The sequence below is a fragment of the Stigmatopora nigra genome, chromosome 22 (assembly GCF_051989575.1).
Source record: "Stigmatopora nigra isolate UIUO_SnigA chromosome 22, RoL_Snig_1.1, whole genome shotgun sequence".
NCBI lineage: Eukaryota > Metazoa > Chordata > Actinopteri > Syngnathiformes > Syngnathidae > Stigmatopora > Stigmatopora nigra.
In genome coordinates this window covers 6,415,671-6,432,751 of record NC_135529.1, presented here as the reverse complement: position 1 = coordinate 6,432,751, position 17,081 = coordinate 6,415,671, and the positions used below count along the sequence as shown (strand labels likewise).

At 41.2% G+C, this 17,081-nt stretch overlaps 1 protein-coding gene across 1 annotated transcript in view; it reads right to left on the bottom strand.

Annotated features, from left to right (window-relative positions):
• LOC144215780 (uncharacterized) overlaps positions 1-17,081 on the bottom strand; it is an 83,407-nt gene that overhangs the window by 12,856 nt on the left and 53,470 nt on the right. Inside the window, exon 9 of the mRNA XM_077744919.1 lies at positions 7,999-8,191. The gene's annotated coding sequence lies outside the window, so the exon portion shown is untranslated. The remainder of the gene's footprint in view (positions 1-7,998; positions 8,192-17,081) is intronic.

Genomic DNA, 17,081 nt, shown 5'->3' with positions numbered 1-17,081 from the left:
TGGGGGCACTTCAAATGGAAAGAAAAAGACTAAAAGGAGCCCCGACATGCACATTCATTCCTTAATGAAAGAAATAATTGTGAGTGGAAACAACCTGCCTTTATTCTTTGAATAAATAAAAGTACATGGCCTGTCTGCAATATGGACAACGCCATTAATGATTGAATTTGAATAGACCACTTGTTATCGTGTCTTGTTGAGGATGGAAATGAGTTGGCAGTAGATAAATGTAGTTATCTTTGAGAGGAAACAAAATGTGACAAATACAGTTTAGTATTTGGTCAAACACAGGTGGACTATATGTTTATACATATGCACAATAGTATGGCACAGGATAAAACTGGCTCTAGTAAATATGAGGCAGACATAATGGCCACAGTTCCACAACAGTTACATCATTGTTTTTTTTGTCTGAGAGTAGGAATGGGAAAAAAAAATCAATAACTGCAAAAGCTTTATATTCTGCCATTTGAGTGACTGTTTTGATGGTGACTTTAGTTTAGACGGAGTGAATAAAAGCGGAAAATGACATGGCAAAATCGATGCATGTCTAAGATTATACATTCTAATCCTTATCCCATTTAAGATTTTGTTATCCTTATGCCCTTGGATAATTATTACTATCTTTTTGTGTACGCAAATGAAAATGCATCTCCCGACATCAGCAGACTATCTCTAAGTCCATTAACCTGGGGGTCTACATTATTCGCTACCCCTGATTTTCTGCTTCTATATTACTGTGAAAATAAATTTAGTCTGAACAATAAATAAAACAGCCCCATGTAAATTAACAACAGCAGCTGAAAGCACATTCACTTATAGTCCCCCATGCAATGGTTTAACACAGGGCTTGATCTAATATATTTGACAAAAGTGTTCCAATTAAACAGATTGATTTCTCTCAATAATGTAACAACGCCATGATCAAGACAAGCTTGTTCACTGTCGATTTATGAATTACACCATTTCAACCTGTGCCAAAGCCTTGTGTTTATATAATGAGATAATGGAAGGGAGGGCATATGTCCTCCCCTACAAATACTTTAGATAAGCTAAGTTGGACTCCCCCCTTATTCCGTCCAAACGCCTATCTGTGGGGCAGGCGGGGTCATATCATAATGCGTCCCTCACCACATAGTAATGGTACTAAATCATTAGAAACGCTTCACGTCATACCTAATCCCCAGGATGTGTACTCTTACGATTGGAGAGTGAAGAATTCTGGGACAGATTGATAAGAAGAAGTAAGATGCTCTCTTGCTGGCTAAGCATTGTCAGGTTCTCACTTGGTTCTCCACTTTCCAACTTTTTTTGTGCAGTTGTGTCAACTATGGCAGGTTCAACAGTGGGTCAAGGAGAGAGGCCAGCAGCCATTTTATCATCCATGTTCATAAAACACTTCCTGAAGGAAAGGAGACGAACTGCTGGTGTGCATCCGTGCATATAGTGTATTAGGTCAGGGCTGTGCATGCAAAGAATTGGCCACGTAGCAGTGCAAAAGCAATAAATGCAGTACCTCACCCACCTCTTTGAATCCAGATATTTCTCAGAAGTGTCAGAAGAAGAAGAAGAAGAAGAAGAAGGAGAAGAAGAGATATAGAATAAACTTTCACCTCAGACACTTTCATCACACAACCTTTTGGGTAAGCATCTGGAAACAGACTCATTATAAACTCATCACTCAACGGTCTCGTCTACTTTGGCCTTTTTTTTTCTCCAGAAACAGAACAAGTGATTGCTACACAAATTCTAATCCTATTTCAAATAAAGACAGCCCAAAACCAAGTATGGCGTTTCAATGGAATGGTTCCCATAAAGTCTTAAAATATGATTTCTTTGATAACCAAAACGTTTGAATGAATTAACTTCTTTACAAACAAAATTGTGTTTGTATAAATATTTTAAAGACGCTTTTGAAAAGTCCAAACACTCCATTTAACTGCCTTTATATTTAGCATTGCCATGTTGTCACGGTGTCCGTGCATGTCAGTAAGCTCCATCTGAGCGAATACACCAACCTAGCGCCTACCCAATCTCCTGTACACTGCTCCCTTGTCTCCTAGCAACCCCCCCTGTGCCTGCGGCCGGCTGTTACCTTTCTGTCTGGACCCGTGATTTCTCCCAGTTGGAGTGAGGTTACATTCATGTGTGGTGTGTATTTGAGAGCACCCCCTTTCTCACCCTCACCCTCCCGCTCCTCCTCCTCTTTTTGCCCCCACCCTCGTCTACTGGTGCTGCAGGGATGTTACGTGCAGCTGAGGCCTAGCTGTCGAAAAGCATCGGTTCAGATTCCTATTTACCCTCACCCCAAATGCAGTGGCTCTTTGAAACAAGAAGAACTTGAAAGGGTGGGATCACAGAAACTGATCAGTGCATGTGCTGTTCAAATGAGAGTATTTTTTGAGGTGGTCCATGGATGACCTCGAGACTGAATAAAAAAATGAAGGCAAAGAAACATAAGTGAGATCTGAAATTGTTCGGGGGATAAAAAGAAAAATACTGGTTTGTATAATAACATGGTACAAAACTACCAGCTGATCTGAAATTCACTGAGGGCTCCAAGAGAGGTGAAAGAACGGTAGCAAGTCCAACCTAACCATTCTACGCGATGACAACAGAAACATTCTAGTGCTCCGTGACAATGGACATTTTCAACACTTCATTCTCACCAAAAAGCCACTTCAATAATTCATCAGTCATTGCAGGCTCATTGATTATGTGCAGGAGGCTAACAGTTTTCAACAGGCTTTAGAAATTGATGACACACACCCATGTTCACACAAACAAGCGAACGCAAACATATTTTAGATTTGAAAATGGACTCTTAAAGCTAAACTTGACAAACACAATTATTCAACTGAAGATCCATGCATGCTTCAACCAATGAGTGATCAACACTGAAGATTTGGCATAATCCTGTTCCGACAAATGTGATGTACATTTTCTTTGCTTAAATTGCAGAAATTTGCTGAAGTCTAATAGCAAACCACTGTGACCCTTTAATAACCTTTCATATGACTACTCAGCAACACAGTCCTCACAGTCTGAAAGGGAGGCCTTAGAGGGATTTCTGGCAGGGCGGTATTCAGCCCAGTTTGGAAAAGTGAGGTCATTGGAGTGTGTTTCTTGATTATATAGGAGTGTTTATGTGCCTGTGCGTCTTCATAAGTGTGTGGGCTTGCATGCGTGTGTTGTGTTTTTCAACAGGCCAGGGGGGATATGGGTTGCGAAATGCTAATTTGGGTTTAAGGGCACTGGGCCCTTGCCAGGCACACCAACACGTCTCATATGCCACCATCTACATCAAAACATGCACTAATATGAAACTGGCCCTCACTGCCATCCCCTTCTTAGACACTGCATCCATTGCGATGGAACATGCCTATCAAACTATTTACAGCTATGTTGAATGCTTTATTTCCTCAGATGCCTTGCAAATGTCCATTTGTTCCAGCCAGGTTCTGTATTAAATCAAAATAAATGTCTTAGAGTGAAAAAAAATCATCATCATCCTTAAATATTTCAACAATTCAATTATTATCACACCTTAATAAAATATTTTGTTTGGTTAACGCTAAATGGTTCTTCTGTACAGGCACACAGGATGTTCTCCTGACAACAAGTTGACCAGTACCTGTAAATAACTCTAAGCTAAATTTGGGTTGGACAATGCTTTCCGAGTGTAAGCTGCTATTTTCGAAAGCTCAGAGTGTTGTTGGGTGAAGGATGAAACACTCGCACAAGTAGGTAAAGGCTCTGAACGTACCTAAAGTGACAACATCTTCTGGACTGTAAAGCAAATTGAATAAATCATTTTCCTTTCAACAAGCATGATGCTAACTTCCCCATGAAAATTCATAATTTAGCGACTTTGTACATTACTAAAACTGAAGCATGGAGTGACAGTAAAAAAGAACATCTTACAGTGGAGAAAATTACGGTCTATCAAACAAGGGATATATTTTACCTTTTAAGGAGAGAAAAGGAATACTACTGCTTTTGTAGTCGCTCCATTTTAGCAAATCACTTCTACCATTCCTACCATTCTAAATTCCTTCTGTGTCTCTGTTGTTTGAACAGTTGCTCCTGATTAGAGTTCGGTAAGAAGCCTTGGAAAAAAAAAGGATGGCGGGCAGCAGCGGGGCCATGGAAGCATCAATGACACGAATAGCTTTTCACTTCCCCCCCGTTTTCTTTTTTTCCTCCTTACTTCTACTCTGCTATTTCCACCCTTTTCCATCTGCAGTTTGACCTCTGCTATTCTTCACTATGATTCCTGTGTGTTCAAAGGCGGCAGGATGTCAGTAATTGGAAGGGATGTGATGGAACGGGAGGCCCTTCTTGGGGCTGCCCCCCCTCATTCTCCCAGCACCAGAGAGGTCAGGGAGCCTGTCTTGCACTGACATGCGGGCTTGGACAGCAGCATCCAGCCACAACAGGCCTGAGGTAGTGTGATCAGCAGTAGTTCTTTCAAAAGAGGAGCACCACAGCTGAGAGAGGATACTGAACGCTGCTTTTTGGAATCAAACATCCAATGATTCCGAATAGGGTATCTGCCGTGTTCAACATAATGCTCAAGAACCTTTACAGTTTTCCTAAAATGGCAAAACGATTGGTCCAAAATCGAAATATCAACATCTAAATATGCTCTGGATAGCGATCCTATATACTATATATACATTCCACAATCCAATATTATTGAAAAGTATTTTGCATCCCTTTCTTTTAACTTTTCGAGTGGTTACAGCTCTAATCAGTTGTGATCAAATTGCAGTCAAAGGTCACATTTACTATCTATCTCATGCTAATCCAAACAACAGATGTGTGTGAGAAAAAAAGTCTTTAAAAGGCTGCCTTTCTCACACAAGCTTTAAATTAAGGTGCCTGAACTGTATTAACATCATACAACCAGATTATTTCATACGTGTGAGTATTCAAACATGCATTGACAAGGAAGACTCGGCAGATCTCTGTGAATACAAAACCATATAATGTGCATGAGGGAGAAAAGTCATATGGGTGTGTATAGCTGTGTGTTTTTGAGTAGAGACATAAATTACACACACACAAATATAGAGGGAGACTGTCGGTGCCCTCAGCATATGTCATCTTGAGCAATGCACTGTGGTTGAAGGCTGCTTTGGTGTAGGATGGGGCTTATTTGGGGAAACACCCAGCTGACACATCAGCACTGGCAAGCCATGACACAGAGCTGCCACTGCTCCCCTAAAAAAACCCAGAAAAAACGAAAAAACACCTGGGGCTTTTGTCTGTCCGTGCCATGCTGAATTACAGCGGATTACCCAACGCATCCATTTGGTCCAGCGTGGACAAAGCAAACAAATAAAAAAAAAAGAGTTCCAACATGACCAAAAATGTGGCATTTGGACAAGGGCACGGCAATGAGAAAAGGCAATGCTGATGCCGACCACTGTTAACATCACGTTAGGTTAGTGTGGCTTGTTGTATTAGTCTTGCCCCTGGGTGGTGCCATGATATGAGACCTGTCCTCAGGGACACTCAACCCTCCTGCCGAGTTCACACATCAGTTCCCCGTACCCCAAAACATGATCCACAACCCCCCTTCCCATTTGGTTCACACCCCTCTCAAAATTCACCCAAATCGGAATGACTCCTGCTCTCTGTCCGTCACCTCGTATTATCAAACGCTATGAAACACTTTAGGGAATTGACAGTTTCACAAACACAAAGAAAATGCTTTTTGTATTCAGTTATTTTGAAAAATATGGGATTATTTAGCACAGAAATGCTTCTGAAATTCAAATGATTTTTTTCTTTTGAAATCGAAATGGTACAAATAATAATAATAACAATAACAACAGTTATAATAAATACAATGGGAACATTCCAGATTGCTTAATCCTTCTTCTGATGTCAGTCATACTTATTATTCCATGCAACTGTGTTCAAGGACCCACCTATTTTTTTTTACTTAGAATGATAATTATTAGCAATTTAAGTAAAAATATTAGATATAAAATCAACTACTCTAAGTACTTTGCCTTGGGTAAACAAGGGTCGCTGTTTGTGAGGTAGTTAAAAATGTCATGCAGTATTTGTGGCAATGTTAGTACTATATGACCTGACTGGTGTTGAGGTGCCCTTGAGCAATGCAGTCACACGGCACATGTAAATAACCATTCACATTCACACCTATGAACTGTTTTGTCTATTCATTTATCCACTCTCAAAGCAAGTGTGAAGAAAAAATGCAAAGCTCCACATTGGAAGGCCAGCTGAGAAACTCAAAACCAGAAGTTCAGAACGCTTTAAATGATTAGTACAAAATATTGTTTTGCCTTTTTGAAGCGTTCAGTTAAAACACACATTAGTCATTGTTCCATACTTTATGGCCAAGAAACTGATTTATCCCAAATTATATCAATGCATAGATTCATGACCAGTTGGAATAGAAAGGAGTGGGAGCATGAAGTGTGAATGAGAGACAGGTTGAGGGGAGTTGTGAGGGTGAAGTCAGAGTATAGACTGTATCTACCTGCCAGTCTCGTTGAGAGGCTGTCAGTTGTGTCTTTTCTGCCAGCATCCAGCAGAGGTTTTCGAGAGACTTCAAGTGGAACATCACCTGACTGTGAAGCTCTCACCTTACACTGTAATGAACAGTCGCTGGAAATCAATCTCCTTGCTACTATTCAAGCAGTATCATTCCATTTTGAGTGTTTATCACTTGACCAAAACACACAATTGAATCAGAGATGACACATGTGTTTTGTAATCAATCCTTGTCCTCTTGATGAAGACTCAAGTAGACAATGGTATTCATGGGCAGAGTAAGAAAAAAAGAAAAGCAGGCACGTTACAGGAAGTGAAACGTTAGTAGAATCCAGATACGTGAGCCTGCAACTTGAACCCGAGAGAAAGAGAAAACCTCATCCCAGGGGAGAGTGGAAGGGCCAGCCGAGGTGGACAACGACTCAGACTCAGGTGAAAGACAGTAGCCTGCTAGATGAGGTTTCACTTCAATGGAATGAATAGTTGAGTCCCACCAACAGCTCATTTTAGCCTACACAAATTATCGGGACACCTTCCCCAAAATTTCATAATGCCGTCTCTAGCTGTTTCACAAAGAAAGAAAATAGTTTCAGAATCTGCACTGAAGGCTGGTATTCAATGTCTGCCCATTCCTTTGTTATCTCCTCTTGGCTATAAAGCAGTCACTGAAGTGGAAGGAATGTAAGGTATTTCCAGGGTCTGACAGGGGAGTGTGTGTACGTTTGTTGTAGAAGGTTGAGAAGGTAATCCTCCAATGCACCCCAAAACGACATGACACTTGCATACACAAAGAAATCCTACCTGCATTCAGGTTCACCCCCCTTTACCGTTACATTCATGCAAACCAGAATTGACGAAACAAAACAGGAGAAAAAGGTGATTATAAAAATCTTAATTAGTTTCCAGGGATTACCGGTGCGCAGATTTAATGAGTGAAGAAAACACAAACAGCTTGAAAGCATGATTACCGCAAAGCACAGGTATAAAATTGGGGTTAATATGCGAGATGCAACATACGCCTGAAAAGCTCTAAACCTCCATCCATCTGCCAGAAGATTCAAGGACTGGAAAGATGGTTGGTATTCAAGGGGCATACTGTATTTGATCATACTTGGCCTAATGGGTCTCTGGTTATCTTCTAAATAAAATATGACTTGCACACAAGAGGCATCCCCTAGAAATGGATGAAAATCTCAGTGTTGACAGACAGATTTTATGATTTTTTTATTTTCTTTCACGGCATGTAGTATGCATTCCCTTCTCAATGCAGCCTTTCTCCTATTTTGTGTGTTGATTCTGTTAACGGAAAATGATTTATTGAGAGTGTTTGTGCTTGCAGCGAGATTCAGATATTAGGTGGCTCATTTGGTAAGATCACTGGCTGCTATCACATTTCAGGTCAATGACCCCAATGACCAGACAGCGGCACATAGCAAGGAAGAACATGCAAGAGAAATGAACACCAACCTGCTTTGTTCGTTGGCTGGGTGCACGAATGCCTGGATGGGATGACAGACAGATGGAAGGACATATTGATGGATGGACAGTAGCAGTCTGCTGAAGGTAGGTTTCACCAAAACACTCTGAGTTGTTTGAGTGGGTGTCAGGAGTTCAAATACACAAGTTGATCATCTCATAGGACACTTTGACAAGAGTTTGCCTGCAAGAAAATTGAGAAAATGTGGTTAATTCTTATTCAGATTGTACAAATGGTTAGAATCAAAGATCACTATGTTGCTAGTGGCACCATTAGTATTGGAGACACGACCTCATGTCATTCTGCTGACACATTGGTTAATTGTGCAACAACAACCTGAAAGTCTGGGAAAGAAGTGATTTATTGGGGATCTTGTATATTGCTCTCAATTACATACTTGTCAGTCGCTTTACTTTTCCATTGTCTGCCTGCTGAATATCAACTCGTACATAAGTGATTTATTCTAGGTAAGAATAAAGGCGGATTTGTGAATGGCTGAGTAGCAAAGTACTGAGTAATATATTTTTCTAAAAATTACATTCATCTTTAACATTTCCGCAGACAAAAAGTGAGCAGCAGCATTAAAAACATTCAGTCACAGGGATTCGTATTTATGGGAGAAATTTAGCTCAGGATGGATGATCTAAATTTTCTAGGAAGCACTGGTAGTGAATTATTAGTAAAAATAATTGAGGGGATGCTACTGCTGTTAAATATTTTTTTTGTTCATCAGATTGAATAAAGGCACATCCTAAAATGTCAATTTACATCGAGGCTAATAGATTTTCCCAACTATACATGATATGATCATAATTAGTAATGCAACTGCAAGTTCAATAATTAGACATTCCTAACCTCAGGCAAAGAGGAACATGGATTGTGAGCACCAAATTACATTTTCTAATCATTGTAGCTTCAAATGCTTACAAATTGTGTATTAATACAATTACTTAGCATTTGAATTTCTCAAAATCAGTCATTATCAACTTTTCATTAGCAGGGGTATGTGGAGAGCGTGGTGGGACCCAAATGCAGGGGAGTAGGCGGACACAGGGAGTGAGGGGGCACAACTCTAATAACTAAGATTTAGTCACAAAAGCAACAAAGCCGTAAATACGAAAACTGGGGCAAGTGACTAACAACTAAGAAAAATGGACCAAACCTTAAATGGAAAACACACTGGACATGAATGTAGGACAGGTACAGGACTGAACAGGGCAGAACCATGCACGATGTGTTCATTCTCCTTCATGCTTCTGCATTCTGACTTGTTTGTGACAGACGATTTTCAATCATGCAATATATCGTTTTAAACATTTTCCAAATTGCATCAATGGCAAATGTATTGTCAGCATAACCTTATACTGTGACAGCTTGGTGAATATATATATACCCGTGACGAATTTCACAGGGGCTGTTGGACATTGTGACACAACTAGATACTTTAAGGCAATCGACGCATAGTCCTTTGTATTGCTTACACCAACAGTTATTTTGTTCTCTTCTTTTGGACATAGTACAGTAGTTAGCGGTAGACCACTCTCCTCTTTCCAGCGCTCCCTTTTTCTCTCTCCTTGGGTCATTAGCATGTTGCTGATGGGGGTCGGTCATCCATTGAGCAGTACAGCGAGCTTTGGCTGGGGCTGTAGTGGGCCTGTCAGGGCAGGTCATTAAGAAAACGACAGGTCGGGGAATACACAGACAAGGTTGATTGGTTTCCTGCAGCCGTCAGCAGAGCCCTGCAGCATCTTTTGACCCTTTGAGCCTCATCTATCCTGTTCGTGCACACACACGACGCACGTACACCCCTGCTTTTGTGCACACACACACAAACAATTGCGTACAATCAACCACAGAAAGCCTGTTTATATAGATGCACAATTGTCCACATCACTTGCAGATTTTGGAGAGGTGCATAGTTTGAATAATACACAAGACAGCTTGTCTTTCTTGGGGTGAAAGAGAAAGACTCCATGAATCAACAATAAATGAAATTGCAGTTTTACGCTTGGAGTCAGCGCTGTGGCAACAGAGCAAAAGAAGCCTTTAAAGTTAACCTCGGTTTTCTTAAAAGGTCACAAGTGAGGATGCGTTTAGATGTAACGGAGTGCTCTGTCATGTGCACAAAGATGGAATGCTGCCTAGCATCCATCGGTGTTGTCTGATCCACTGTGAATGTCAAACCCGGAGGCATTGACGCCCGGCATCTTTCCGCCTCATCGTGCATACCCGACCCCCACTCTACCTGACCCCTACAGCCTGGAGCAACCCCCACCCTACCTGGGAAAAAAAGCCTACTGCCTGGGGCTTATTTATTCTAAATAAGCCATATATAATAATGTTACATTGAATGTCAATGCTAGGATTGTCGGTGTACAGCTGATTTGGTGTGGTCAGTGGGGTAGTGCGTTAAGTTTCAGGGTATCATGTGGCACTGACACATCCTCCCACTTTCATCCCTTAGTGCAATCAAATGCATTAATGTGTAAAAATGTCATTTAGCACAACACATCCCACTGCAGGCTGCTTAGTAGATGCTGAGCGACAGATTAAAGTTTGAGTGACAGGCTCTGGCTGTGGCCTGGTGGTGAGTGCCAAAGAAACACAAGCAATACTTCACGCGTGGGCTCAGTCATGAAACCAGTTTCTTACTTGTGGAAAGGAATGTGGTGATAACATTCTCACTAACAACAACAACAACAACAACAACAACAACAACAACAACAACAACAACAACAACATTAAAGGAAATGCACAAACAGAACCAGAAACTCCCACACTGTGACTTTTGATGCACAATATAATTTCTAATGGGAACCGTCTTTGGGGTGAAGTGGCGTTAACCTCTGATCAACCCCGGGTCAACCACTTACAGTCCAGATAGAATTCATTACAGTTCAACCACTTCATCATCAACATCTGACTGAACAATTTCACACCCAGGACAATAGAAAACACTAAGCGAATGGGAGAGGTAAAATGCATTTAACTTACCGTGTGATTATTTCTTTATGTTGATAAAAAAATAAACCAATAAACTGATACACTGATAGATAAATAAATCATTGCATTGGTAATACCGACTCACACCAATCACCTGAATACCGAGAATATGAAAGGAATATGCCAAAATGTATTAATGCTACTATGAGAATGTCAACTTGGCAGATGGGACAAAACTGCAGAAGTCATATCTTAACAGAAGCAAAACTGAAATCTACTTTATAAGGAAAAGCACTCTTTACAAACTGGCAAAAATTGAAATTTAGTTCTGGGGGCTCCTTTGTTGCATCTGGCTCAGAGTATCTTGGATCTGAGTAGTGAACAATGAAATCTCAAGATGAACAAGGTATCCTTGAGCAAAATGTGCTGCCCAAAAAGTTTGGACTCAACTTCAGGTCATGAGTTTCCAGCTGGAAAATGAACCAGAATGCACAGCCAAAAATATACTGCAGAATCTAATCATTGGTATCATTGGCATATTCTGAAAACTGTCAATCTAAAGCCTTTGCTCACATTCATTTTTCGATCCGCTTATTCCTCATATTCAGAAATGTGAGGCAAGCATCCTACCAGCCCACCACCAATGTTGTCCTTTAGTCCGTTTCATTGTTTGTGGTAGCGATATAATTTTAACAACTACATATGTTTGATGTTGGGGAAATGGTTAAAGCCAAATCAGCTAGCAAAAAAGATTCATCTAAGGGAAAACCAGAGGGAGAAAATGGGTGTAACATGTACATTACATCAGATGTCCTGGCCTTTTAATTACAACAATGACAATTAAAGTCTGATTTGGACAAATCCACCCAATTTCTAATGCTATCCTGTCTTGCTTATTAAGCACCTTGGCGAAGCCATTATCAGAACCTGTACCTTTGTAACAGTACGTAAATGGCCAGCCATCTCTCTCCTTATTGCGGGCTAAAGTCTTTGTCTCCATTTATGACAATTAACTCAGTCCCATGTATTTATACGGCCAATGCTTGTGTATGTGTTGTGCGGATGTTTTTAGGGCCAAGCAGCGAGACGGGGCAGGTGAACGATAGCAACTCTAATTAGCAGGGTGGTGGCTAGTGTGCTGTGGAGTTCAGGGGATGAGTCGTCAGGGATTTAAGATTCCTGGCTCAGTGGAGAAGACATAGAAAAACAGCGTTAATTGGTGGGAGTTATTTATAGAAACATACCTCTTTCAAGGTTAGTGGGTTAAGTCTGCTTAGTCTTCTGTGGGAGCCGTCATGTTTAGTGGTGACAAACAGAATGCTGCCAAAATGCAGCCCTACCTTCCAATCCCTCTGGAGTCATAAAACCACATGTACACATACATTATTATGGCACATGCTCACTTTTGTGGGAGAGATTTAGGAAGGTATTGCAGCGTTTCCCACAGACTACCATTTTTGGTCAGAGAGACATAAGAGGTCATGAACAATTAAAGAAAGAAAATGTGTTTGGATGGGAGCCCCATCTTGATTTCAATTAAGCAATGACTAACATGAGCATTGCGGCACCTGCTTTGGACCCACCTTTGTGCCCTTTATTTAGTAATGACATTAGTTGTTAATTTATTTGTAAAGGGTCTTGTTCACCTATAGTCAACTATAGTTCAAAACAGCATATTGACTGCTGTAATTCCTTTTTCCTCACTCCGATCAGTGATTCCCTCCTAATTTATTAGGTTCTACCAGGCACAGGTGCGTCCCACCCTGACTAAAAGTCTATGGTGTAAGTTATGTGTATCACACCGGAAATTGGCTAAAGACTGTTTATCTCTCTCGGGTATTTTATTGTCTTGGAAATAAAAATAAAAAAGACAAATATATTTTGTAAACATTATTTTTCTATTATTATATCCCATTTTTTGGGACCTTACTTCCCGAAATATCCCAGAGAAAAGGCTCAGATGAATAGATAGCAAGAAATAGCTAGGAAAACCAGAACAGGGAGGTTATCCCTTCAGTTGAAACCCTCATTGGAGGCATCTTCATCTGCCGCCCCATTCTCCCGAGGGCCCCCACTTCTCCATTTCATTAGTTTGTCAGCCTGCACGAAGGATTGTGCATTAGGCCTTTAATTTAGTGGATAGCCAGAGGCGGCCAATGCTGCCTAGTGTGACTCTCAGCTCCAACAGACTGGAATCTAACTAGGATCAGCTAAGCTAAACTTAATGCAGCCACACACACTCACACACACACACACACACACACACACACACACACACACACACACACACAGATATGCATTCACGCAGTGAGACACATACTGCAGTCGTGCCAGAGGATTCTGATGGGGAGTTTTTTTTCTAGCTGGTGGTAATGAACTTTGACTTCGCGAACAATACCGAATAACAGAACAGAAGGAAAATAAGATTAAATGATTTGCGGCTGTGCAATACGAATGCATATGGGATTAAAATTAGAAGACAAGAAGCCAGAGTAATATTAGAAGAAGAAAAAAATTACACAGCACAAATATTGCAAGAATCGTCTGGCCACCGGTTCAGGGTGTCCCCCAACTCTGGCAGCTGGGATAGGCTCCAGCACCTCCCGCGACCCTTATGGGGATAAAGCGGGTCAGAAAATGAATGAAAAAAAAATGCAAGAAAAGAAAAATACCTATCACAAATAGTAAGTCTAAAATGAATAACCTCTTTACATACTAAACTAACAGTAATTGCATAAACTTTTCGTGCAATTGAATACATTCATAAAGTGCAATGAATGTATCTAGTTGGCAGATCAGCTTCTTTTAGTAAATCAAGCCCTATTTCTTTTTGTAACAACAGGAATAAACAATTTATCACCTTGTAGCTATCTATTAGTTGGAGCTGGCCCGAGGCATAGCAGGTACATTAACACTGGTGCAGGCAACACTTGTAGCGCACAATAGTGTATCATAAAAATAGTCTCACATTGCAAACATTTTGCACTAAAGTATGACCATGTCTACTGAGTGGCCTTCATGAGAGAAATACAAAACTATTCCTAGCAAATATACACAATCCAGTCTAAATCTTTGTTAGTGAGCACATCTCATATGCTAAGATAATGCTGAATAGAAAGCATGATTATTGCATCCCTGAAGCTGCTCACAGTAAAGGCTTATCATACAGCACAATGGCACAGATGTTGCTAATTTTGCAAGTAAGATGTGGAAATCCTGAACTTGAAATAATAATAGATGTTTTTTCTTAATTTGAAATAAACTGAATCGCATATTGAGATATTTCCCAAAATGCATTTTGGTCATAAAACTGGGCGTCATTCATATTTAAAATATATGTCAGATTTCTTAACAAGTTAATTTCCTCTCCACTATTCCATGCCTGTCATATGGTTTTATCAGCATCATGCCACGCTTTTGGGAATCTGAGGAAAGAGTGTGGGTGGATAATAAACCAACCAGCAAACATAAGCCACTGAAACAAACAACACTCGAACAAACAACAGTCATGTACACATGAGCTGCAATTATAAAGACGCAACCATGAGCGTCGGTCTGAATGCTATGCACCCACACAGAGGCTGGGACACATTTATGTGGAACAAAAAGCCCCCCCAAAACACAAAAGGTACTCCTTATTTTCTGACCCCCTGCACATCCCACCCCTTACACACATGCACACTGGCATTACAGTTACTTTAAAGCATGAAGCACACCACAGTGTTGCTCACTCTCCCAGGTCGGCTCTAAGACATCGCCCCTATTTTGAAGATCAGAATGCAGACTAAAGAGGGTGCAGTGGGTTTTAGTAGAATTGGGGGCCCATCTTTTGTTTCCTGTTACAACATGCATTTCATGGGGAGGCCTGGCTTCTGACCCCGCTGATCACACACTGCGTTGAAGCTCGGAGCTCTAAGGGAAAGCCCATCTGTGGCATCCATCAGTGCTGCGCTCTCCTGCTGAGGTACTGTCAGGAGCCCGAGGGGGGTAGTGGTGGAGAAGGGGAAGGTTTATGGAGGGCACGATAAGGGGAGGTTTGGGGGATAAGATTTGCTCACGAATGGAGATAAGGATGGGCCAAGGCAAAATGAACAAATAAAGTTGACCAATGAAAGCTTCTTGTGAATTGTAGCTTCACTCAACTGAAACTTTTGGGGCAAAAGTCTCAGAAGTGGGAGTTAGGTGAACCATTTCATGGCATTAGAAAAGTTGATGGATAACGAAATGCTTGTTGCATAATGAGAAAGAATTATTACATAATCTTGCGTGAGCAATTTGTCTCTAATTGCATTCTATAATTTCGACTGCATCCAAGTGATCCCTAGACACAGGAGGAGCTACAACACATACAAATGGATTCCGATGAAACAATGCATTTGTTTTCTCTAGGCATACAAGGGAGGCTTTCAAATAGCAGAAGGCCACGCAAAAGCTACTGAGGGTGGAACTGAAAGACACCAGATGTTGCTCTCAGCCTCCTCTTTGCCACTGCATTTTCTCTGAAGCTTCTCTCAGTTGTTGCATTTACCCGAGGCGCTACAGAGAGATGAAAAAAAAAGTATTGGTTTGAAGGTCAGTTTAAATAAAAATACTTCAGCAAGTATGACAGGCAGGTTGTGCTCTGGATAAATGTGGTGCTCCAATGCCAGCAAGCTGAAACTGATTGATTGACTTGCAAGATGTCACGGACAGGCGGGGGGGAAGCGAGAAGAAGGAGAAAGACAAAGCAATGGAGAAGAATATGGTGAATGGGATAGGGAAGATCCCTCACATGCATGTCCTGTATATATGCGTATTGTTGCAGGGATTATCCGCACGCACTCTCACACATGCACAAATGTACGAATACTGCTGGTCAGCTCTGGCCTGGTTCTGGTCAGTAGCCGATGGCCACGGCGGGCACAGGAGTCAGCTGTCAGCCCATTGATGGATTGATACAGACACCCCACGCCTCCATCCCGACACGCTCATGCCGCCCCCCTCCCTCTGTCCCCCAGCTCCAGCAGCTGGCCCATGCCTGGTGGGCATGTTTGAGAGGAGACGTATTAAGGAGGGGTGGGAATGGGGAGCCGTCCTCCATCTTGACTGTGGCCTGTATTTGAGCATGCCCTCCTGTCACCCTCACTCAGCCACTGTGTTGGCTTCATATGAGATAGCTGTGTTGGTTATTTAGGACTATGAATTCTCTATCTCTTCATCTGGCCTGCTGCCAGCAGTCAGCTGGAGGTCTGTCTGGTTCATTGTGGGTTTACTCACATCCTTTTTACTTTTTGTCAGTAGGATGTAAAGGCATCCTGTATTATGAGTGGCTTGAATTCTATTACTTGAAAAAAACAAGACTTTTTCCAACTGACTCAACATGTTGCAAAAGTATTTCAAAGCTCCGCACTTTGTAACATTTTAGTTTACAGCCCCGTCCTCCAACACGAAAAAATATAATCAAATGACCCATATTTTTAAACCTCAACACGGCTATCCTCTAACTAGCCTGTAAAATACAAAACGGTGTCAACCTGTTTAAAGTTTTCTGTGCAAACTATTTTGTATTTACATGAATATGACCTATGTGCTGCTATATTTCTGTCTGTCCTTTCCCAGCATCTCCACAGCCACTGTCTGTCTCCTCTTTTCTGTGTCCTGTGTGAAGTGTAATTGAAGGAGCAGTCTTCACATGGCCCACAGGCATGGAGGGGACATTGTGTGCGCTGTGGCGGTAAATTGCTCTTCTTGCCTCTGCGAGCCTATACCTCTCCTTCACTTCTCCTCCTTCTCCTCTAGTCATACTACTGCCTATATTCTTACCACTTTATTAGTCACTTCTCTTTATCATTACCCCTCCACCCCCATCTTCTCCCATCACTTCACCACAGTTTTCTCCCGTAAAGCTATTTTCTGATCTTCTTCTTAAAAGTACTTGGCTTGTATGATTTTAAAAGATTGTATTTCTTTTTGACAATTGAAAGAGATGAAATACAGAACATACCAAGTGAGAAAATACATTGAAACAGTCATATTTATGACTGTAATCAATGACTGGAGTGATGGAAAGGGACCACAAATTATATCAAGTCTTATCATGAAACCACACAAGAAAAAAACCTTATTAAATGACAATTCTTGTATCTTATTT